The sequence below is a fragment of the Macrobrachium nipponense genome, chromosome 42 (genome assembly GCF_015104395.2).
Source record: "Macrobrachium nipponense isolate FS-2020 chromosome 42, ASM1510439v2, whole genome shotgun sequence".
In the NCBI taxonomy this organism is placed as follows: Eukaryota; Metazoa; Arthropoda; class Malacostraca; order Decapoda; family Palaemonidae; genus Macrobrachium; species Macrobrachium nipponense.
The window spans coordinates 22,114,228-22,141,049 of NC_061103.1; positions in this window are offsets into that span (position 1 = coordinate 22,114,228).

Below are 26,822 nucleotides of genomic sequence, written 5' to 3' on the forward strand. Positions count from 1 at the left end.
ATACCTAGAGCTTGGGTGACAAGGTAATTTAACACTGGAAAGAAAAACCTATTATTAGTGTGAAAAATAAAAACTAGGGAAAGTAAGGAAAACTAATGGTATCTCAACCATCATCCACTTGAGATGATGATTGTTTTTGGGTACAATAGCTAAATTTTAATTTCACATTTGAACACTGAAATTTTCAATTATCAGACAAGTTTTACTGTTATTTTTCAATCATATCTTGGAAACCACGAGTAGACTGGCAGACGAGTGTTAATCACAAAAGTTTTTACCCCCCCCCCTAGATAAGTAGTGCGCCTACTCCCAAAACCTCATAAATGTATAGCTGTCGAATCAGAACTCTAGCTCAGGTATAAAAAGTGAAACCCTAAAAAAAAAAAAAAAAAAACAAAAAAAAAAAAAAAAAAAAAAAAAAAAAAAAATTAGTCAAGTGACAAAATAAGCATGAAACTTTCGTTTGACCTTCCTTGAAGTCTCCTGAACATAGAATGAGCAATGCCAGCAATGTTAAGGCTGGATGTAAGTCCGCCAGCAGCTTCCAAAGCGGGGTTCAAATTCACGTTTATTCCGAGCAAGGAATATATGCCTGAAACTTTCATAAAACCTTCCTAGGGACCCCATTAACTCAAGAGTGACCAATGCCAGCCAATTTATCTCTGGCTTTCCAACTGCCAGCAACTCCTTAATCCATTACTAGTTCAATTTCACTTTTTTTATCAATTAAGAACACAAGGGTGAAATTGGGGTAAAAATATTCAAGAACTGTTTAATTTTTCATAATTAGTTCACAACTTAACTGGCTGAGATTTTCCCTCTGCTTTCTCACAGGAAAAGAAAAATAAGCCCTTCAGGATGTTAAAGGAGGACTTTCAGGATGTTAGAAAGGAGGACTTTCGGATGTTAAAGGAGGACTTTCAGGATGTAGAGGAGGACTTTCAGGATGTTAGAGGGGAGGACTTTCAGGATGTTATAGGAGGACTTTAACGCCATCAGACATCTTCGGACCCTTGCATCAGAAGTGCTGGACACTGAAGGAGTCACGAGTTCATCTGCAATATGTATGGATACTCAGGCAATAACATCAATGAATGCGGTATAAAGCTTTCCTGAAGGTAACCAACTTTAGAGGGAAAGCAACACCTCTCAAAAGTGAAAAAACTGAACTGCTTCCCTCCCTCCTTGTGATAAAGACAGCTTCACTGCATATCAGCGTGCAAACTATGTTGCCAGGATGTAGAGTAAGACTGACACACACATTCCAACTTGTGGTTGGAATCCTTGTGATTTTGGTGGTTGGCAATCACCGAGTGTATTTCAACAAATGGTTTCCTGGCAGTTCTGTTCCTACAGAGTGCCTCTCCACACTGAACAATGAGTCATATACCAGCTCACTCAAGATAGTTTTGGGGAGGACGCCTGGAGTGACGACAGCGATACTTACTGATGAGTAACAAACAAAAGCTCGTTTTTTTTTTTTGTTTTCTGTCCGATTGTCAGTGCGGTTACATTTTGACATCATCACATAGCAAAAGTGTTTGGCCTTGTAAATGGAAATTTTTTTTTCTTACCAATAATACTGAAGAGTGCTCAGTTTTTTAAGATATAATTCTGGTAGCTATAAATAATGTGTTACATTTTTAATATGCTCGTTTAGTGAAATAATTACGAGAAATTAGTAGTTCACGAGGCCTCACAAAAGGTTTTTAGAAATGTTTCAGCCTTGCATTCTTAACTATGAATTAAAGTGAATTTTAACCTGTGACACTGATGACGAGTAACAAACAGAACCCAGACTTCTTTTTTTGATATCTCATAATTCAGAGCAGTTATATTTTGACAGCATAACACAGCAAATAATGTTTGGCCATACAATTAAATTGCCATTTTATTTTTTGCCAGTAGAAAAAGTGCTTACTTTTTATTCTAAAATGACAATTAGCTATTGTGTGTTACATTTTGAATGCAACTGTATTATGAAATAATTGAGAAATGAAACAGAGTTAATTTCAGCTTGAGTTCTCAGAAAAAAAAGTGAAATTGAACCTCTGGTGGATTTAGGAGTTGCTGGCAAGTGGAAAAGCCAGAGATAAATTTGCTGGCATTGGTCATTCTGAATTCATGGTGGGTTTGCAAGGGTAAATGGTTTTTTGAAAGTTTCAGGGTATGTTCCTTAATCACGTAAAGCCGTTGGTCCCATTGCTGAATAACCACTGGTTCCATGCAACGTAAAAACACCATACAAACAAACAATCAATTGGAATAAACATGATTTGAACCCTCCTTTGGAAGCTGCTGGTGGACATAAAGCCAGCTTTGGCATTGCTCATTCTGTGTTATGGAGACTCCAGGGAAAGTTTTAGGATATCTCAAGCTATGTTTTTTCACTCATTCTTGAGCATACAGTAAAGTCAAATTTTATTATTGTTTAGCACTTGTGAATTAATTTCAAATTTCAATTATTACCTAACACTTTTGAATTATGATTGAATTAATTTTCTTGAATTTTGTGATAAATTAATTTTGATTTAATTTTACTTAATTTAATTCAAGAATTAATTAAACTTTACTTTGTTTTCAAGTAACAGTAATTTTCCCTGATATTGTGAATTTCACTTATAACTTTGAGTTAAATAATAAATTTTTGTATTTAAATTTGTATAAGTGTTTTCATTTTTACACCCATTATATTTGCATTTAATTATGATTATATTTATGTTAGGTAGAAACGAGTGTGATTAATCTGTTTTCCTTCAATTTACTTGAAGTGACTTAGAACCAGGGAAGTACTAGACTTCTGAAATCAGGGAAATACTTAGACTTTTTAAAGTTGTTGATGGAGTGATGCCCTTTGATTAATTTAATTACTTACAAGATTACCTCACACCTGTTTTGATGAACTTAGTCTGATTTTCTGCAATACTGGTAAGTTCTTAAGGGATCACTATTGCCTTTTTTAAGTATTCAGTCTGGCTTTTTGTGAGGTAATTGAGAATGTAACCAGATACTTGGCACTTCGTTACAAAATATATACATCATACATACTATATATATATATATAGTATATATATATATCTATATATATCGATATATAAATACACATATATATATACATATATAAGGATATATATATATATATATAGATATATATATATATATATATATGTATACATATATAGATATATATATATATAACTATAAAATATATATATATAAGATATATATATATATGATATATGATATATACATTATATATATATAGTATATATATATAAATATATATATATATAGTATATATATATATATATAGCATATATATATATATATATATATATAATATATATATCTATATAATATATATCATATATATATATATATATATAATATATATATGTATATATCTATATATATATATATCTATATATATATATATATATATATGATCTATATATCTATATATTAATCTATATATATATATATAGATATATATATAGATATATATATATCATATCTACTATATATATATATAGATATACATATATATTACATATCATATATATATATATATATACATATATATATGATATATATATATATATCTATATAAATATATATATCTATTATATGTTATAACATATATATATATATATATATATATATATATATATATATATATATATGATACATATATATAGTTTATACATATATATATATCATATATATATATATATATATATATATATATATACATACATATATATATGTATACATATATATAGATAGATTATAGATAGATATATATATATATATATATATATATATATATATATATAGTAGTATATATATATATATATATATATACATATATATATAGTATATATATATATATATATATATCATATATATATATCTATATATATATATATATATATATATATATATATATACTATATATATATATGTATATATATACACATATATATATATATATATATATATATATATATATATATATATATATATATATATATATATATATTATAATACATATATATATATATATATATATATATATATATATATATATATATATATATATATATATATATATTTACGTATGAGCCTGGCCTTGAGAGGCCCCGATATGTAGACAGGAAAAGTTAAGGGAGAACAAGGTGAAATTACTTGAACTTACCGTAAAACGGATTTATAGTGAATATTTACTCTAGAGGAACAGGTCGCCAGAAACTCAGCTAAATACTTTACAGCTATTTATTTACAAGGGGCTCGTACTGGCCTGGAGAAAAGTAAATGCTATTGGTCCCCACGTGACTTTATAATCTCTCATAAATGGATAATAGATGGCTCAAAATGGAATTTATAAAAGCTGGTTTCATAATCTTGCGGGAATGCAACACTTGCGGGCAGACAGACTTCGCACGTGACTCAGGGAATCTGGAAAAAAGATCCCAGATTACACAAGATAAAAGAAAAAATGACTTCTTGCTTTGGTTAAGGATAATTAGTTCTCCTAACACTGGGGCAAAGGAAACTCTAATGTTTCACTGAGTATGCACTGAAGGCTTAGTCTCTAACAAGTCACAAGGGGGAGCACGTGGCCCGATGAGGACAAAGGGCTTTTGATGTAGGAGGGATAAAAATCAGACTTGAAAATGAAATTAGCAAGAGTCGTTATGGTAGTAAAAGGTGCTGGTTTGGAGTTTTCACTTTTAGACGTACCTGGATGCAATGTTCAATGTGGGCCCTTTATGGAAAAGTGCGGCGTCCGGCTTGGTCTTAGGTCTGGGCGTGCCAATAACGCCGTTAGGCTTAAGTGTGGGAGGCTGACTGGCCTGACATCCATCCGAGGTCACGAACTGCAGTCGACTGAGGCAGATCGCAGGTGTTTTTGCCTGGGTGTTGGTTTGGGGTCAGCTTAACCCCCCACAGGCAGGGGCAAATCCTGGAAAACAGAAACATACAGCCAGCAGAGGGTTCACAGGAAAAAGAGCTCAAGATATAGGCCTAAGAAGTACCAGTCTGCCTACATCCTTCCCTTCCTTTTAGATACGTCCCTAAAGCTGACAAGAGTATTTTCCCCCAACTTGGGAACCCCCCATCTCTGGCTGGCGGGTTTTGGTTTCCCGCGTTTACTAAAAATCAGCTGATATTTGGAGGAAATGGCTGCCATTTTCCAAATCAACTAATTAATTAATTACTGGTAGACGAAGAGATCTATAAACGTCACAGCTCCCCCTGTTAAGAAGGCATTCACTCCCTTTCGGGCGTGAAGGTTTTGGGCTTAAATAAGTTGATCGTCTCGACTACCCAGTTCTCCTACTCTAAACTTGAAGTTTTTAGAGCAGCGATACAGCTAACTACAGTGGCCTACCTAACTTATAGGCGGAGATGCTAAGTGTACTAACTTAATGTAGTAATGTAGTCTAGCCTAAGTAATAACTACGGGTTGTCTGTGACGACAGTCTACTCTACCCCTAGATAAGGTTACTTGAAAATTCTACTTGCTACTAACCTAATGCCCTGGTACTAAATCATTAGCATAACCTACTCATTACAGGTTAATTCGAGACGCAATCATTCCAGAGTGTTGTACGCACAGCAGCAGTTCAGCGACGGAATTGTTAAAATACATGAGGTGAGGTAATGATGCGTGAGGATGATGAGTGGTTAGTGCATTACCAGGATGGAAATGTAATGAGGTAATTATGACATTTACATGAGTGTTAGTATCACAATTTCTAGGGGTTAGAGGGTTAGTTTACTGGCAGAGATCAGGCTGGGTACCTTCTCTGGGTAGGTGCCAGGATCATTCTGCAAATGAATGTGACACTAACTCGGGCACAGGTGTCAAGGAGAGCATGTGGCTCTTTGGTTAGTGTGTTAATGATTTGTTACGTCCCTTCTTCTTCTTATTCCTCCAGGACCTGGCTATACCAGTCCTAGGAGTAGACGGAGGCACCGACTCTGGGGTAAGGCCAGAAACGCCGTCAGGAGCAGAGGCAGTGGTAGCCTGAGGGATTGCAGGAGAACACCCTACTTCGGTATCTGCAGCAACCGTCGTAGAGGTGGAACCTACTGCAAGGGAGGCCCTAACTTCAGCTGCTGCAACAACCGTCGTAAGGGGAAAACTCCAGGCTGACTCCGTGTCGGGCAGTTCCTGGTTTCCAGAGGAGGTATGAAGGTAAGGTCTGCCGGAGGTTCATCCTCGGGCGACAGAGGTGAGGCTGAAGAAGAATTATGGGCTGGAGATTGGCCATGGGCTGCGGTAAGCTCCATGCCTGTTGGAGGATCTCCTGTAGGAGGATCCTTGATTAGGTTAGGCGCCGGCGCTAGCTCGGGGCCAGGCGCAGAGGTCAAGTTCTGTGGTGGCTCTACGTCCAGGCTGGACGGAGCTTGCACTGCTCAGTGCTTCCAAGTGGCACTGGCAGAGTGTTGAGGTCAACTGGACCTGTGGCGGGTACCGGAGGTGCAATACCTCTCAGCATGCCCTTGGTAATGGGAGACAGAGGCTCCTGTCTCTTTTGGAAGGCTAAGCCTTGTGGAAAATGGACAGTGTCCGCTGCTGGTAGTCGGCTAGGGCACCTAGGCCAATTCGTGGAGTGCCCTAGTACGTTGCAGGTTTTGCAACGGAACTGTGAATGATCAATCTCCCTCCGTGGTAGCGGGGGAGACTGTTGGTGGCCGTACTTCCGGGAGGAAGTAGGTCTTGGATGACTCCTTGCTTTGGAGTAGTAGTTTTGTTGTGGGGTTAGGACCCCTAGCTTTTTGAACTGTGAGGGAGACTTCATGTCTTGCCCTAGGAGGAGGTCGTAACCTCCTGGAATGTAGCTTGCAACTGCAAGAGTACATACTTTGGAAAAATGAGGTCTGGTGACTCTCAATTGTACGGTCGGAAGGATCAGCTTGATATGGTTGATACCTTCAATGGTTATCAGTTGACGTCTGTCAATATTAGCCCCTCGGGGGATTCGATCTTCCCGTATCAGGGAGATTTGAGCGCCAGAGTCGTCGTAGGCTCTGACGTGGCTTGGCGGATAATGGCTTTGGAGGGTGCGACTGTTATAGGGCCCTTAGCTGGGGGTCCTAGGGAGGAAGGATTTGTAACTGCCCATTGCGATGGCGGGAATATTGTGATTAGCGCACCCTCCATAATTTGCAGACATGTGACCCTTGCGGCCACAGTCTCGGCAGAACTTGTTCCAGAACCTCTTCCGTGGCACTGGACGGTAAGGCCGAGATGGCCCCACAGGTTGCGAATCTGTGGAGTCACCAAGGCTGGCAGTGTGCTCTGGCACAGGTGAAGAGTCCTCTCTGGCAGTGATTTGACGTGGGGAGGTTAAGGAAACCTCCGTTGAATCACCCTCGGAAGCAAGTCCGGGGTTAACTGGTGGGCTTACCTCTTCCAAAGTGGAGGAGGTAGGCGGTAAGATGGTAAGAGGCTGAGATGATGCGGGAGAAACGTTCGGTTCTGACGCTGGGTCAGGGCCAGGTTCACAAATAAAAGGGATGTCTGGGACATCGGAGGCACTAGCCTCTAAATCTAAAACGGACTGATTATGAGACATGCTGCAGGGATCCGGTGCATCTGGTAATGGGAGCGTCCAGGGGAGATACGGCTTTAGGAGATCTCGGCCCAATATTACCTGATAAACATCATGAAATTGGTCAACTACGCCCAGGCGGCACAATGTGGTTTCCCTGGTCTCCTGGTCCAGAAAGGGCATTTCCACATTCAGAAGGACCGAAGGAACAGAATAGAGGTTACCGTCAATCCATTCAAACTGAATTTCTTCGTCCGTCTGGATTTTGGCACCCCTAGGCAATGCCTTTCTTGAAATAAGGGAGACCTGGGCTTCGGTGTCGGCCATGACTTGTACCCACTGATAGGCCATAGGAGACTGTTCATCAGGGAGGGCTACATGGTAGCCTTGGAGAAGTTCACCCTGGAAGCTCTCATCCCAAGGTAGAGATCGACTTGGGCACTGGTCTGAATCCACAGCATGCCCACGCACACAACAAGTGGTGCAGAACCTCCGCAACCACCTCTTACCGGGAGTCCAGCTCATGGTCTGGGGCTTGGAAACTAGCCGAGAGATTGCTTCATCTCCGAGCTAGCTCATGCTTTCTCTCTTCTTCTCTGGCTTTTCTCTTGTTTTCTTTTTCTTCCCTTCTTGCAGGAGCGCAGCAGCCTGCTGCGCCGTTATCCACTGGTCAAGTGCTGGTCCAGTGTAACCGGCCTCCTTGCCCAGAGTTATGAGGGCTCCGAGCTTCTCTAGCTCTATGGCAAAGAAGTCGTGGGAAGCAGGGGAAGACATTTCCCTTAGGCTGCAGTAGAGGCTCTGATGAAAATGAAAATAATGGTGGCCAGGAATAGTACTGGATGGAATAGGAGTGCCTACTGTGTAACGTGGCACTCACTTGGAAATGTGTTCTGCGATGTGGTAGTGGAAAAGTCTTAAAAGACTGGGTGCTCTGTGGCACTTGGGAAGTGTCCCGTAAGTTTGGTGGCACTTCTGGAATGGCACTTTCTGATGAGGCGGTGGCAATCAATAGTGTGCGCGGCGTACGTCACACTTAAGGCATTCCTCACTTGGGAGACGCTGGAATGGGGCTACCTGTAGGTCCAATACAGGTGCACGGCACTTATGGAGGCGTTCCTTGGTGGAGTGATCCAAAATGGTGGATACTCTAATGAATGCGTTTCCGTAGGACGGACACGCAGGTATAGGGCTACCTGTACGTCTGTACAGGTGCGTGGCACTTCAGGAGGCGTTCCTTTTTGAGACAGCACTAGTAGTGCTGGTATTGCGGTTACTTCGAGAGGCGTTCCCTTGATTGGGTGATCTGGGATAGCGGATTCACTAATGGATTGGGCGTTCCGTAAGGACGGACACGCAGGTTTGACAGCACTTAGGGCTGGTATTGCGGCACTTTGGGGAGGCGTTCCCTTGTTGAGTGTTCCGAAGGATCACTGACCCTTGTACACGGACACACTAATGAATTGGGCGTTCCGTAAGGACGGACACGCAGGTTGAATGGCTACCTGTACGGCCTGTACAGGTGCAATGGCACTTATGAGGAGGCGTTCCTTTTGGAGCACTGGTATCGTGCTGGTGTGTCCCGGACACTACATGCAGTATACTTAAATATACTGAAGAGAAATGGTACTCTGTTCGTGGCAGAGTGTAATGGTGGAGGAGAGAAAGTAAAAGGTGGGAGTACTTCAGCAGCCAGTCGATGGACAGTGTCACGAATTAGTGGCACTGTAAAATGGTAAGACCTGACGTGCACTGGTGGTGGCCAGTCCTAAACTGGTAACGACTTCCTTGTCTGGAAGTAATGAATTTGCGTGGCACACTGTGCGGCTTGTGCTTGCGGTATACGCAAGTCTTTTGTGATAAAAGAAAATGAAAGACCACTCGGGCAACGACAGGTAATGGTAATTTTAGAAATGCTCAGTCCCTCGCTGAAGTACTCGGTAAATGAAATAAATGCTTGCAAACTGCAATGGACACAGGCGCGTACGTATCACGCTCAGTGTAAATAAAGACACAAGAGACTAAAATAATGTTAGTTCTGCATGCTATAAGTAATGAACGTAGTACTCTTGGCTTCGTGAATAATGGGTTCTGGTTCTCTCTCTCTCTCTCTCTCTCTCTCTCTCTCTCTCTCTCTCTCTCTCTCTCTCTCTCTCTCTCTCGGAGAGGGTGAAAATGATATATGAATGAACTCCCTTGTATTTAATTGAACTAATACTGTTAGTTTAATATGACGCAACTTGCGTTAAATGATTTACTTACGTTAATGTGTAATGAAAGAATTGCTTTGGATAACGTTTTATGAAAATGATAACGCGCTCGTGGTGAACGATTTTTACGTTACTGGTAGCGGCTCGCGCTTATGAAATGATTTGCGTTTCAATATGAATTTACAACAATGATGCATTTTACGTTAACAATTCTTGTAATTTACTCTTTGAAGATTTACGTTAACTTTACGTAAGTATACTAGGTCCTTGTGACAAGTGAAATGATGGTAAGGATTTTAAAATGAAATGTTAGCAAACATTTGTAAAAGAGGTTACGTAAGTCCGAAGTGGGATGAAACTTTCGCTCAGCGAGCGACGTGAGCGATGCTAGGTGAAAACACGTGAGCGGGCAGAGCGGGTTGGACATCGTGTCGTTCAAACAGCTGATTCTCTGTAAACACGGAGGCAATTTACAACACGAAATTCTAATTTCTTATTCAAGGCGAATTACGTTAATTTCTCTGGCAGAACAATAGATACTAGTACCGAGATTAATATTATTTACGTTAAACTTTCAAGACTTACGTTACTTTGCTTAAATCGTTGAGATAATGCTTAAAGGGATAAAAACATGGCTGCCGCTTTGTGAGACGAAGGTTGGCTGGGAAAGCGCACGCGCGAAGCTTACTTGGGAGAGCGTGTACGCTCAGCTTAATTAAGCTGAGAGCTAAGCGGTTACCAACACTTGTAATGAACTAAGTTAAAACGAAATTCCCCTAACCTTTAAAACGAAATTCCCCTAACCTATCACAGACAAAACCAACAGCAAACCAATTGTACCTTCTTCTGCCGTAACTATTAGTAGAATACTCCTAACTAGCTAGGCTTTCTAATACAGCAATAAACCCAGGCAAAGCACTTCCTAGTTTGATCTGGTACTTTCTGGCATCTATACACACGTGTTCTGTCTCGTCAGACGAGGACAGTACAAAGTAACAGAGAATTCGCGGGGCAAATTGTTTGCTTGCCGCTAAAATAAAGCTCTGGCGCTTTCGCCGTTACAATAATAATATTTCTACTTACACTCTTTTAAACACTTCGTAATAAAAATACTTAAACGTACCTTAAGTTAACATAGGTTATAGAATAATCATATTAAAAAGAATGGTATACCTTACCGTGAGCCAGTGTGTGCTCTTTCCTGCAAGTGTGCTTTGTTTTTTGCGCTTTGGAAAAACATTTACATTCGTTTTACAAGAGATAACGCGATTTACAAGCTTTTTTTAAGCAAGCTAGGTTCGAATCCTTGGCGAGGTCGACACTTTTACATATTAAATTAACCAAAAGGTTGGCTGATAGCTCAGGTAATTACTTTACAGCTATTTATTTACAAGAGGTTCGTACTGGCCTGGAGAAAAGTAAATGCTACTGGTCCCCACGTGACCTTATAATCTCTCACAAATGGATAACAGATGGCTCAAAATGGAATTTTATTAAAAGCTGGTTTCATAATATATATAGATATATATATTTATACATATAAATTATATATACAATATATATACACACACATACATTATATATACATATATCTAGCTCTTATATATATATATATATATAATATTAATATATATAAATATATAAATATATATATATATATATATTATATTATAATATATATATATATATATATATAGATATATATATAATATATATATATATATAGTATATTATATATATATATATATATATATATATATATATATATAGATATATGATATATATATATAATATAATATATATATATATATGATATATTATAATATATATATATATATATTAATATAGTATATATATTTTATATTATAATTTATATATATCTATATATATATATATATATTAATATATTAATATATATATATATATATATAATATAATATATATATATATATATATATATATATATATATATATATATATATATATAATATATATATATATATATATATATATATATATATATATATATATATATATATATATTACTTTTAGGGCATAGTTTTTCTCTAATACAATTTTCGTTAAAAGCAATTGCTTTAGTGGCATCAATGAATTTCTTGCAGGTATCTTCATACCGACGAAGTTTTTTCCGATTCTCCGTTCGTCAATTTCTGGTGAAAAATACGCAGACTTCCTTCTTCCATTTATTGAATTTTGTCACGACAGCTGTTTCGCCTTATGGCATTATCAAGCGACTACTGACTTACACTCTGACCTTTCGGCCTATTTATTTCATCGTGTGGGAGGTATGACCTTGAGGTATGGGTACTGGTTAGTCTAGGGATTAACAGCTTAAGGGCGTTGTTTTGGATACAAAGAACATAAGGACATATGTAGTGTGACAATAAGAGTGAAAGTTTAAACAGTGGTTAAATAAATATTCAAAATACAATGCCATGTGCTAGAGTTTCCTTAAATGTATGTTTAAAATTTAATATGCTACATGTTGGTTTTAGATAAAAATTACAAAATTACATACAGGAATGAAAATGAATATAGAAATCTAAATACAGGAACAAAATATATGTATATATTTTATTGCATGCATAAAGGTACAAGAGATAATTTCTGTTTATCATAAATTGGGTGTGTTTAAAATTTAAAATTTGAGTGTGTGTGTGTCCCCAAATGGTCTACGTTGGTTAACGGCTGCTGATTCGTGTTGGGCGGGGTCTCAGCGACCTGAGCAAGGATGTTACTTGACTTTCGCTGACTCTGGGTCTTCTCATGTCTTCCAAGGGGCGCGATGTTCTCGGTGGATTGGGGTGCGCTGTCTGGTCCCTGTTGGCTTGTGTATTCCTTCTCCTGCTGGAGGGGAGTATATGGTCGATTCTTGTTGGACGTTCAAGGTTGGCTTCTGAATAGCGATGCTCACCGCTTCCGTTATTAAGAGGCGACCATAGTTGTCTTCTCTGTGCACGACCTGGGTCCTTCTATGAGCTCTTGTAGAGATGGCTTCCTGTCGTGAACATCTATGTAATGTTGATGGATGGCCCCTTGATTTCTATGAGCCAGCAGATGTCTCTGAAGGGTCGTTGTAGTGTGCCCGATGTAGTTTTGGCTGTGAGGTTTACATACCTCCTCTGGACAAGTAAATTTGTAAACTACATTCGTGCGCATCTCCTTCGGTCCCCCCGGAGCAGTGCTGTTCTTCATTATTAAGGCTGCTACAAGGTTGGGCTTACTATATATCCTGAGGCTTATTTTATGGTAAGGGGCTTTTGGGTTACGCCTCTGTTTATTATCCCGTGTAGTGTGCAGCAATCCTCCTTGTATGCAGACCCATAATGTACATGATGGTAAATAATCAAGTTCTCCTCGTTTTTCGTCATCGTGTTGGGTTGGTAAAATTCGTCCATTTTTATTCCTGTATATGCACTGGGTATGTAAGGTACCAGCAAATCATTCAGGACCTTCGCTATCCTATAGGTTGGGGATGTCATCTGAGAGATGTTTGCCTTAGAGGGTTGCCTGCCTTGTGCGTTTTCACTGTTACCCTAGCAGTAACCGGCCCTATAGTCTTATTTTACCTTAGGGAATTTTACGACGTCTTGCTGATTGTTGGCCCTAGTCACAAGCCTCGACACTTTCTTTCTGAGGTCCTCGGTGGGGTCTTTTGTTAAGCGTTTGAATTTGGAAGTGTCCAGGAGGATCCTATCCATCTTTTCAATATAATCACTTTTCTTCATCACTACGTACACTGATGATTTGTCACCTTTCTGTATGATGATGTCTGGGTTGCTACGTAGTTCTTTAGTAGCGGCTTCCCTCATCTCCTTGGTGATTAATTGGCTTCGGAAATGTCCTCTCTGTCGTCCTGCTTCTCCAAGTTCATCAATGACGGTAGGTGTTAGTTCTAGCTTACCATCATCTCGGAGTTGTAAGAGTCGATCTATAAGGGCCTTTGTTTCTATTCTCTTGGCTTCAGTGTGTGGTTTCTTGGCATAGTGGCACTGCAGACCCAGGTTCAGGAGGGACCTTGATGGGGGCTAAGGTCGATTCCAGCCAGGTTGACGAAGCCATCTTTGTGTTCCTCACTTCTCACGGAGCCCCCATGAAGGATGAGTAGCTTCTTGTTGTGCCTCGTTTGTCACCACCTGTCTGTATTTCCTCTCCTCTAACTCAAGGAGGTCACGTGCTTTTTGTTGGTCATTTAGTGGTCTGTTAATGCAGAAATCTTCCAACTTTTTCTCTTCTCAACTTCAAGTTGCTGGATTCTGGCTGCGGATTCTTCTATACGGTGTCGGAGTATCTTCTCTACCTCCCTCCATCGTGTCCATGCCCGGCCACTTCTTCCAATACTTTTAGGGCATAGTTTTTCTCTAATACAATTTTCGTTAAAAGCAATTGCTTTAGTGGCATCAATGAGTTTCTTGCAGGTATCTTCATACCGACGAAGTTTTTTCCGATTCTCGTTCGTCAATTTCTGGTGAAAAATACGCAACTTCCGTCTTCCATTTATTGAATTTTGTCGCGATAGCTGTTTCGCCTTATGGCATTATCAAGCGACTACTGACTTACAATCTGACCTTTCGGCCTATTTATTTCATCGTGTGGGAGGTATGACCTTGAGGTATGGGTACTAGTTAGTTAGGGATTAACAGCTTAAGGGCTTTGTTTTGGATACAAAGAACATAAGGACATATGTAGTATGACAATAAGAGTGAAAGTTTAAACAGTGGTTAAATAAATATTCAAAATACAATGCCATGTGCTAGAGTTTCCTTAAATGTATGTTTAAAATTTAATATGTTACATATTGGTTTTAGATAAAAATTACAAAATTACATACAGGAATGAAAATTAATATAGAAATCTAAATACAGAATAAAATATATGTATATATTTTTATAGCATGCATAAAGGTACAAGAGATAATTTCTGTTTATACATAAATGTGTATGATTCAAATTTGAGTGAGTGAGCGTGTGTGTGTGACCTCCTTGAGTTAGAGGAGAGGAAATAAAGACAGGTGGTGACAACGAGGCACAACAAGAAGCTACTCATCCTTCATGGGGGCCCCATGAGAAGTGAGGAACACAAAGATGGCTTCGTCAACCTGGCTGGAATCGACCTAAGCCCCCATCAAAGGTTCCCTCCTGAACCTGGGTCTGCAGTGCCACTATGCCAAGAAACCACACACTGAAGCCAAGAGAATAGAAACGGAGGCCCTTATAGATCGACTCTTACAACTCCGAGATGATGGTAAGCTAGAAACTAACACCTACCATCATTGATGAACTTGTTGGAGAAGCAGGACGACAGAGAGGACATTTCCGAAGCCACCCTTAATTCAATCCCCAAGGAGATGAGGGAAGCCGCTAAAGTGAACTACGTAGCAACCCAGACATCATCATACAGAAAGGTGACAAATCATCAGTGTACGTAGTGATGAAGAACGTGATTATATTGAAAAGATGGATAGGATCCTCCTGGACACTTCCAAATTCAAACGCTTAACAAAAGACCCCACCGAGGACCTCAGAAAGAAAGTGTCGAGGCTTGTGACTAGGGCCAACAATCAGCAAGACGTCGTAAAATTCCCTTAGGTAAAAGGAGACTATGGGCCCGGTTTACTGCTAGGGAACAGTGAAAACGCACAAGGCAGGCAACACCCCCTAAGGCCCATCATCTCTCAGATGACATCCCCAACCTTTAGGATAGCGAAGGTCCTGAATGATTTGCTGGTACCTTACATATCCGGTGCATATTCACTGAAATCAGCGGTGGAGTTTATTGATCTCCTACAGGAAAAAGGACCAGAAGACGACATTGCCTCACTCGACGTTGAGAGTTTATTTACGAACGTTCCCGTCGAAGAAACGATCGATATCATTCTTGATCGTGTATACAGGTCCGAGAAGAACCCGCTGCCCATTTCCGAAGATGTCCTCCGAGATATGCTGAAAGCTAGTACTACAGAAGCCCCTTTCCTCTCTCATCAGGGTGAACTTATTTCGGTCAAGTAGACAGAGTCGCCATGGGTGGGATCCCCACAGGGGTCCTCTTTGCAAATATGTACATGGCCACCATCGAAGAAAGGACCTTTAGAGAACATCAAAGCCTATGATTTATGGGCCGGTACATCGACGATATATTCGTCACAATAAAAGAACCTGACAATGCTAGAAAACTAGCAGATGCTCTGAAAAGAAAACTCAGTGCTCAACTTCACCACAGAGCACAGCCAGCAGAAGACTTTGCCATTTCTTGATGTCCTGGTAAAACAACAAGAAGGACAGTTTAAGACGACCGTTTATACGAAAGCAACAAACGCTGGCCGTTGCTTGAACGCACGCGGGGAATGCCCGGACGCATACAAAAGTCTGTCGTGAATGCGTATGTCAACAGAGCCTTCACACACAGCTCATCATACATAACAAACTCGATCGAATTCGCCAACTGCTGACAAACAACGGCTATGCAGGTAAAATTATCGAAGCAGCAATAAAAAAGAAAATGGACGAATTTTACCAACCAACACGATGATGAAAAACGAGAACTTGATTATTTACCATCGTGTACATTATGGGTCTGCATACAAGGAGGATTGCTGCACACTACGCGGGATAATAAACAGAGGCGTAACCCCAAAAGCCCCTTACCATAAAATAAGCCTCAGGATATATAGTAAGCCCAACCTTGTAGCAGCCTTAATAATGAAGAACAGCACCGCTCCGGGGGGACCGAAGGAGATGTGCACGAATGTAGTTTACAAATTTACTTGTCCAGAGGAGGTGTGTAAACCTCACAGCCAAAACTACATCGGGCACACTACAACGACCCTTCAGAGACGTCTGCTGGCTCATAGAAATCAAGGGGCATCCATCAACATTACATAGATGTTCACGACAGGAAGCCATCTCTACAAGAGCTCATAGAAGGCACCCAGGTCGTGCACAGAGAAGACAACTACGGTCGCCTCTTAATAACGGAAGCGGTGAGCATCGCTATTCAGAAGCCAACCTTGAACGTCCAACAAGAATCGGACCATATACTCCCCTCCAGCCTAGAAGGAATACAGCAAGAAGCCAACAGGGACCAGACAGCACACCCCAATCCACCGAGAACATCGCGCCCCTTGGAAGACATGAGAAGACCCAGCGTCAGCAAAAGTCAAGTAACATCCTTGCTCAGGTCGCTGAGACCCCGCCCAACACGAATCAGCAGCCGTTAGCCAACGTAGACCATTTGGGGACACACACACACGCTCACTCACTCAAATTGAAATCATACACATTTATGTATAAACAGAAATTATCTCTTGTACCTTTATGCATGCTATAAAATATATACGTATATTTTTATTCCTGTATTTAGATTTCTATATTCATTTTCATTCCTGTATGTAATTTTGTAATTTTTATCTAAAACCAACATGTAACATATTAAATTTTAAACATACATTTAAGGAAACTCTAGCACATGGCATTGTATTTTGAATATTTATTTAACCACTGTTTAAACTTTCACTCTTATTGTGACACTACATATGTCCTTATTCTTTGTATCCAAAACAACGCCCTTTAGCTGTTAATCCCTAGACTAACCAGTACCCATACCTCAAGGTCATACCTCCCACCCCACCCGATGAAATAAATAGGCCGAAAGGTCAGATTGTAAGTCAGTAGTCGCTTGATAATGCCATAACGGCGAAACAGCTGTCGTGACAAAATTCAATAAGTGGAAGAAGGAAGTCTGCGTATTTTTCACCAGAAATTGACGAACGAGAATCGGAAAAAACTTCTTCGGTATGAAGATACCTGCAAGAAACTCATTGATGCCACTAAAGCAATTGCTTTTAAACGAATATATATATATATATATATATATATATAGATATATATATATATATATATATATATATATATATATATAATATATATATATATATATATATATATATATATATATATATTCTAGAAACAAGGAAAGAGATAATCTTTAACCCAAGTTTAATGAATCCATACGAGTTGCCCTTTCGACTTTGGAGGAATCCATTCTCCTTTTTCTTTTGAAAAGCTATCCTCTTCTCCCATTGGTGCTTGGAATATCCCCTGCAGGCATACTGGGAGGAGCTATCCAAGAGAAAGCTTGAAAACACCTTGAACCCAGGAAAGAGGCCTCAGAAGACGCCGGGACCTAGGCTAGGTCAGATCGCTGGCCCCTTACCAGACGCCGCTGGCCCCCTCTCCTGGGCTTGCTTCCCATGCTTTGGGAAGACCAAAGTATACTTTTAACAGTCCATAGTGTCGCGACTTAGAGGAGGCGACCAGCTTCATCACAAAAAGGTACTGTAAGGGAAATTCCATTCCAACCAGGGAATTGTTTCATCTTTGTATTTCATTTCATTTTCCAAGGCAACTTGTGCAGTGTTCCATTCCCCTTCACCATTTGGGCTCAATTCTGTAATTACTCCCCTGTGATACCAGTAACATCCCCCCTAGTGAATTAAAGCCATGAAATAGTTTCTGCTGTGTAAATTTCCCAGTCATTTCATTTCCCCCTGAGTGGCCTTTTGATTGAGAGAAACAGTGAGTAGAGTTCGCCCCACGTGTGCCCTGGCTCATACCTATGCCCCTCTACTTGCAGACAAATGCTGTGCCTGGGTGTGGTAGAACTTGGAAGTCCTTCAAGCTTGCAATTTTGCTCCGTAGCGCAATTTTCCTAAACACGTGACAGGCTGCTCCCCCACGTGTTCGGGTAGACAGAGAAGTTCTCCTACCCTTGTGTTTCCTGGACCTCTGTAAATTTATGTAAATACAGTGCTTTTAAAACTAGAGTCCCAGCTTTTTATGTAAAAAATTCCTCCCTCTCAACTTTTTTTTTTTTTTGTTTTTTTTTTTTTCTTGTTCAAACCCCTTGTCCTCTAGTCAGGCCTAAACCTTCAATGTAAGTGTATTTTCTGGGAGGAGACGAGGTGGAATTTTGAATAATGGCGCCTTAAACCAGGATTTCGTTGTAGCGATTGTTAAGCTAAAATCACGAAAGAAACGAATCTGAATTCCTTAATATTTTTATGAGCAAGCGAAGGCAAGGTTTCCAAATTCTCCACAACAGGAATAAGGTAAATTTTATTTTATTTTCTAGTATTTGTGTAGAACTAGTTATTCTAGTTAGGGATATAAAATCTGACTGCCTTTGTAGCGATAGAAAAGAGACCACGTGTAGGCTGATAAACCCCAGATCGAGAGAGAAATTAATGTTATGTGCTATTGCAAAACGAAAATATCTACTAGTTAATCGCAAATCCTGCGTCGCAAAGGTATTCCCGTGTGTTTTTTTTTTTTTTTTATGTGAGTCAACGCGCGCTAGCTCTCTCTCTCTCTCTGGCGAACCTCACGTCTAAACGGGATAGGACCTTTAAATCCTCCAGCCACGTGGCCCGAAACTTATCCCAATCCCGCTCCATCCATTAACAAAAGATAGACGAGTTAATCAGCCAGAAAAGCAAAAACTTTGTGTTAGCGTAGAACATTTTTAATGATAGGATAAGCAATATTAAAGGTAAACGTTTTCTTTTCGTTATTCTCTGTGCAGAAAGTAATCAAATAAGGGCAAATACTTTTGCATGCCGAACAAGGGCCAGCCCGACCTTGAATGCATCTGCGATTCATTCTTCCTTATCTTGTCTAGACAGGCCGCATGCGGCCAAATTCTCCAGGGTTTTAAGTTCGCAGACAGGAGGGTTTTAAGTTCGCGAGAACGGGGAAAAAGAACGGGGGTGGGAAAAAGGGCAGTGTATTTTATAGCGTTAGAGAGGTTATTCTGGGTCTTCTGAGCAAAGCTAGGTTCAAGGGATTTGCGTTGGTAGCAAAGAAAAGAATATATTTTATTAATTCCCGTCTCCATCCTAGAGACGATATCTATTAAAAAACAAACAAAAGGGAGATCCCATATCCATTTTTTTTATTATCAACTGTATTTGCCACGTTTTCACGTGAGGATTCCGTGAATTCCGTGACCAGATTTTTTTTTGACAAACCCAAATTGCGTTGAGTTTCCACATTTATGTTCTTTATTTCCCACGCTTTCACGTGAGGATTCCGTGAATTCCGTGACCATTTTTTTTTTTTACAAACCCGTAAGTGCGTTGAGTTTCCGCATTTACGTTCTTTATTTCCCATGCTTTCACGTGAGGATTCCGTGAATTTGTGACCAGATTTTTTTCGTTTATTTACAAAATCGTGATTGCGTGAGATTCCGCATTTACGTTATTTTGTCACGTTTCACGTTGAGTTTCCGTGAATTTCGTGACTAGATTTTTTTTTTTTTTTTTTTACCTTTTACCTTACAAATCCGTACGGGCGTTGAGTTTCCGCCTCTACGAAATCCCTTTGCTACCTTTTCACGTGAGGATTCCGTGAATTTCCAGTATCTTTCTTCTATTTTACAAAATTTATTACCAAATCCATTACCGGCGTCGAGTTCTCCGCCGAACTGTAAATTACAGAGATTCTACGGCGTGAGTTTTCCGCCGTGCTACGCACCAGTAGTAACTGTGTTTGCAGGTATTTACAATCATCTTGCCAAGTCTGCGTCGAGCATTTCCGCATACCTCTGGCGACGTTTGCTGATTTTGCAACCACTTTCCACCCTATTTTTCTCAGGCTAGTCTACTAGCATTTTACAGCTAAGGAGATGGCCAGTAACGCAGCACTGGAGGAGGCGAAGGCCTTCACAGAAGCCAGACGAGCCCTAGGGGCTATGGGTGAGCACAAAGCTAACTCAATTGGGCGAATGATAAGCTGAAGGAAGCAGCCCAAGAGAGAGCAACTGAACGGGAGAAGGAGAGAAGCACAAGAAGAGAGAAGCAGCAGAAAGAGAAGTGCAAGACAAGAAGAGAAGCGGCTGAGAGAGAAGCACAAGAAAGAAGAAAAGCGGCTGAAAGAGAATTTCAAGCCGCTGAAAGGGATAAAGAAAGGGCACATGAACTGGCTATGGCAGTCCAGAGTGCCACCCTGCACCCCCGAGTCCCATGCCTCCAGCGCCCTCTCACCTCCACAGCATAGGCGGCCTCATTAGGGCTTGGGACGATAATGAACCCGACACCTGGCTCGATCATGTTCGGGAACTTCAATCCAACCCCTCAGGAAGTGGCCCTCCTCCTTGGCAAGCATCTTGCTGGCAAAGGGCGGACTGCATTCGAGGCCCTTCCCTTGAATGAGTGATACGATCTCGCCCTCGTCCGAGAGGCAATCCTTGGGGCTTACGAATTGACCCCAGACCGGTGGAGGCAAAAATGGAGGACTATGCCCAAGGAGGCTAACCAGACGTGGACAGAGTGGGCAGCCAAGAAGACACCGGCACTCCGTAGGTGGACGAAGGCCTCCAACGCAACATCTGTTGAGGAGGTCTTAGAACTCTTCCAGTTAGAGGACTTTCTTGCCTACGCCCCCCTGATCTTGCCACCCACTTGGTGGACAAGGCCCCTAAAACTAATGTTTTTTGGAATGCTGTAAATGGGCAGATGCCTATGATACCCACCATCCATTGCAGAGTTCTTTAAAGAAGAAATACGTCCTTCTCTCCCCCTCACTCCTGCTGCCACCTCTCAGCCTACCCAGCGCCCCGATAACCTTCCTCGGAAACCTGTGTGTGGGCATTGCAACAAACCAGGTCACACCACCGAGCAGTGCCTCTCAAAGGTAGATCCTCCTCAGCAAGCTGCTGCCACTCCTCCAAATGGACTACCCAATCATAGTAACAAAAACAACGGCCATTGGAACAGAAACAACAGGCCCCGGCCTGATTTTAGCAAGAGTTTCTGTGACACCTGCAGAGTGCATGGGCACTGCTACCTGGGCGGGATGCCCCAAGAAAGCTCCTGTTTCTGCCATTGCTATGGCCGTGGACTAATCCATCCACTCTAGGCCCCCCTGATCAGGGCCCCATCTTTGTCGCACCTCCAAGAGGTCGCTATCCTACCCACCAGGTCCGAGCTTTCGACGACACTGGTGCGCAAGTCTCCATCATCCGAGAGGATAAAATTCCTTACGGAGCTAAGGTTGATAGGCATCAGTTCGTGACGATAGAGAGCCTCAACCATGTCAAAATGTTCCTACCTACTGTCCGGTTGAGAGTCACACGACCTCACCGTTCGAAGATATGTACCATGGCAGTAGCAAACTATATACCAGGAGGTTATGATGTCCTGCTAGGACAAGATTTTAAGTCTCCTCCTAACTTTATACCGTATCAGGGCCACCGTCCTCACATAGCTCCAGACCTGTTTCACGGGCCTCCAAGGATACCTCTGCACAGTCAGTGCCACTTGAAGGTGCCTGGCAGTGCCAGGCTCCATCTCTCATGGATGTTGAGCCACGTTCGAGTCCTTCCATTGAGTCAGAACCGGTTCCATTGAGTCAGAACCGGCCTTAGTGCCAGTGCCAGTGCCAGGGCCAGGGCTAGACTCGAGTTTTCCTTCTGGAGCTCTAAGTCCCGGTCGCTCTCCCTCAGCTGCCTTGGCCCAACTACCCATGCCGGCGGTCAAGGAAGAGCCAATTCCAATAGGAATCCTCCAGGACACCCAGGAACATAGTGGACACTCCACCAATGGTGTGGCCTCGCAGCACGCTCCAGAGTTGGTCCTCCCCAAGGGTAAGCCCATCACAAATACCATTACCTCATCCAATCCCCCTCCGTCAGTAGCGAACCGGTCCCGGAGTAATGACTGCCGCCAATCCTATTTTAGTACTTCTTTACGAACTACTGTCGTAAGAGTGCCACAATTGGCACCATGCCCTATTCTAGGCACTTAGAATTCCATTTAACTTGGGAAAATTTTAGCCAGCAAACGTTGCTATAGCTTAAGAGATAATTTCGAATCCTGGCTCGTTATACATTAGTTGGTTAGCTGTTCTGATTTAGTGTTATTCCCTAGTCTTTATATTTTGTGAGATTGACGTTGTTTTGATCAAATTTACATTTCGTTTTCTTGTCTGTGTGTGTTATCTTATTTAATCCCTACGAAGAATTACTCCATTAATTTTCCCCTTGTTAGTGCACTAATGTTAGTGCTGATATAATTAATAGGGTTAGATGTCGTCTTGTTACGAGACAAAGTAACTTCACGAAACCGTAGGGCCATTAACACACCTGAACAGTTCATATTGATCCATCTTCCTCAGCTGGGGGGCCTTGGAAGTCGAAGGGGAAGAGGTGGCAGAAGACGACGACAAAGACGATGACACCTTCCTCTTCTTCCTGGAATACTTACTTCTTTGCCACTTCCTCAGAACAACCGACAGGTCCTCCATCGAGGATGGAGCTGGGGCAGTTGTGGTAGCAACACGGCCCAACTGCACCTGTCTGGAGGAACCTGCGGAAGGAGCAGCACTACCACGGGCAGGAACGGAGACCGCGGGAACAGCTACAGGAACCAGTGGGCAGTCAAGCAGGGAGCTCTCGGGCACTCAAAGTCTGAGGGCAGAGCGAGGACAGCAAACCCCTGCAAACCGGCTGGAGGAACTATCTCCTTCCGCGGCACGCAAGTCAGCGGGGCCTGCACAGCGGCTGAAGGGGTTACCGATGTCACATGCTGCGTGTCTGAAGGTCACCACCTGCGGAGGCAGACACACCTGGGGAAGCAACAGTCGGGTTAATCGGGGGGTGGGGGGTTCCCGTTTGCTCAGAGGGGGAAAGATCCCACCCTGAACGAACTGAAGATCCCGAGTACAACTCCAGGTCAGGGTGCCTCACTCCTTCCTCTGCACTCGACAGATCGAGCGAAGAGGCGGAACGGGACACCTCCCCCGAAGGAAAGGAGCCATACGTGGGAGCTGGCTAAGAGGGAGGAAGACGACGCGTCTGTCACTAGAGGTGTCGAGGGAGAGCTTTCTGACGACACCTTTTCTCATAGAGCTCCCACTGCTCCTCCGACCAGGAGATACAAAAATCACAAGGTACGGCCCGAGAGCATTCATGCCCCTCCCCGGTACCACATACACAAAAATGACGGTCCACAGAATCACTGGACCTGAATGCCCCACACTTACGGCCCTCCACACCAGGGCGCACACTTCAGCTGGATGGGGGGCGAGGGGGCTTCTCCACTTTGTGGGGTTGCACGTTTCCAGCGATGCAAAACCATGAAAAATAAAAATAATAATAAGTACTTACAGTGCACACACACTAGTAATACAACAAGAAAAAGCGGAGAAGTAAGTAGCTCAATTGTTGACATCAACGAAAATCTCACGATGAAGGCGGGAAGAGAGGCAAACACACGTCTACACCTGACAGCGGCCGAAAGCAAAGAGATATGTTTACTTCAAGTCGGGCGGGACTCCCGACCATCGGACAAGCAGTTACTACCGAACTACCTTGTTAGAAATCTTACGACTGGTCCAGCTGGCGCTGAATAGTAATTCCTTATGTAAAGGACCGAGGGTTTGTATTATGTGTCGGAACAATTTACCTTTTAAACTTCCCTACACAGATGGAATTCTTTTAAAAGCTTGGGCCAAATAGAAGTAAAATATCTACAAAAACCATAAATTATAGCATGGGGGAAACACCGCAGTGGATCCATCGTCATCACGTGGACCAGCCTTATTCACTCGATATTTAATTGGTGAAACAAGAATACAATTACATCTCAAAGCATACCATTCAAAAGATTGAAGATTCGTCAACATAATGATGTATATGAAAGCACCAATACAAACTAATATAGGCATGTGAGGTCTTCGTAAAAATATGTTTTCAAGGCAGTTTTTAAATCCAATATGGAGTCCACTGACTGAGGTGCCGTTTGTAACCACAAAGGATCAAACATCTTTCCCAGCACTCTTTTGAACAATGTTAGCTTATATATGTAATGTTTTATTGATCTTACTCAAGGTTGCAGTTGTAATCAGCACAATAAAACATTTTGTTGCCTATTTTAGTGAAAGTATGAAACTTCTTATTTCCTGGGTGTTACGGCCTCTGAGAGAGGTCCGCTTCAGGTTCGATATGAAATAAAAAAAAATTTCAACACCAACAGTTGAAACTGGGGATACGAATATAGAAACAAACACTAACACACAAAGGTTTATTTACAAGCTTACTAACAAAGGTAAATGCAGAATGGTATCTCCTATTTACATAAAAAGGCAAAATCTTACACTGCATGAACTGGGAGAACAGTGAGGTATTCAAATACTTGCTGGTTAGTTTTGCAACTCGAAGCGATGGCTTCACAAAAGGAGAACTGCGATTGCCGACGTCTTCTTGACTCCGTATTGCAGAAAATAACGTCTACTCTTGATACTTGAGGGGCAGGAACTTCCCAAAACCTCTAGCAGAACGTCTCTTCTCTGAAGTCTCCCCACGTCAAAATAACTTGGTCGTCCACTCCTGAAGATGGCTTGACCAAATTTGACCAAACTTTCTCGAGTGACTTTTCTTCTGATCCTTCGTCAGTTCCCTTTTCTCTTATCTCTCTCGCATGATCTCTGCTGCTGCTGATCTCTCACTGATAATCTGATCTGTGGCTCTTACTGAGGATATCTCTCTGTAACTAACTGATGATCTCTCTCTGATAATCTGATCTGTGGCTCTTACTGAGGATCTCTCTCTGTGACTAACTGATGATCTCTCTCTGATAATCTGATCTGTGGCTCTTACTGAGGATATCTCTCTGTGACTAACTGATGATCTCTCTCTGATAATCTGATCTGTGGCTCTTACTGAGGATATCTCTCTGTGACTAACTGATGTATAAATACGTCCATCGTATTTATACAGCATTCTGGGGGCGGGGCCTACGGCGAGCGTCACAGACTCCCGAGATTACCGGAACTTCTTCAAAGAATCAAGACGAGGTATTGCATCAGAAATTGCGGCGTTTCTCACTTCACTTCGGTGCCTGACGAGTTCCACAACACTCCTGCCGATTCTAGAACCATCATGAGAACAGGCACCTCCAACACAATGCGCTAATGCCTCCTTGCTGCCGAACTTCTCGTAGATGCGTTTTCCTTTCCTTTATCTTCCTTTGCTATAAAGCAATTACCTTGACACGTCCCCCCCCAAAAAAAGAAAAAATTAAATCAACTGATTTTTTTTTTCTAAGAGAAGCAAGAATTAAACAGCAGGGGCACAATTCTGCATAATAAAGCTTTTAATCCAGTCAATCACGCATGCTTCTTCTCCCCTCTACACACTCACCCGTGCGATAACAGAAAACGGTCATTAGGCTACTCATTCTGAGAAAAATCTCCAGAAGCTACCTGCTATAACATTATCCTTCTCTCTTACTTTTTCCGTTTTCTTAATTCTGATTAAAACTTTGAAATGCTAAAACCCCTCTTGCATTTTCTCAAAACTAATTTTTCTTAGTAACACTGTCACATAGAACACTGGCGGTGCCCCAGGTTTATTAAATAATTCAGATTCTCCCTCTTCTCTAAAACTGAAAAAGGACCTTCGAACTTATATGATAAAGAGGGACCTTCTTTCTGGACTAATACTAAAACTTTATCTCCTACACAGAGATATGTCTCTTTCGCTCTAAGATCATGTTTTCGTTTAGTTTCCCCTTGACTTCCTCTCGCGCTTCCGTTCTCCTTCGCTAGTTGCCAAACATCTCTTAAATTGTTTTTATAATACTCAAGATTAGTCATGTAATCTTCTCTACCCTTACTTCTAGACAAAGGTCCGACCATATTGATAAATACATTCTCAAAAGATTTGCCTACTGAAGGAATATTACACAACGGAACTCTGGGAATTACTTGAATCGGTTTCCCGGCAATTTGATATTCATGACAGCTTAAAACATACCTCTTCACGTCACTTCTCATTTTAGGCCAAAAGTACGCCCTACTAATAGACTTGAAAGTTTTATTTACTCCCAAATGTCCTTGCTCATCGTTTGCTAACTTCAAAGTTAGTTCACGAAGCTTCCTAGGAACTACTAATTGTTCGGTGATTTCCCCTTTACTACCTGACTTCGGTCGAACATAACGACACAAAACTAAGTCCTTTAAACAAAAAGTTTCCT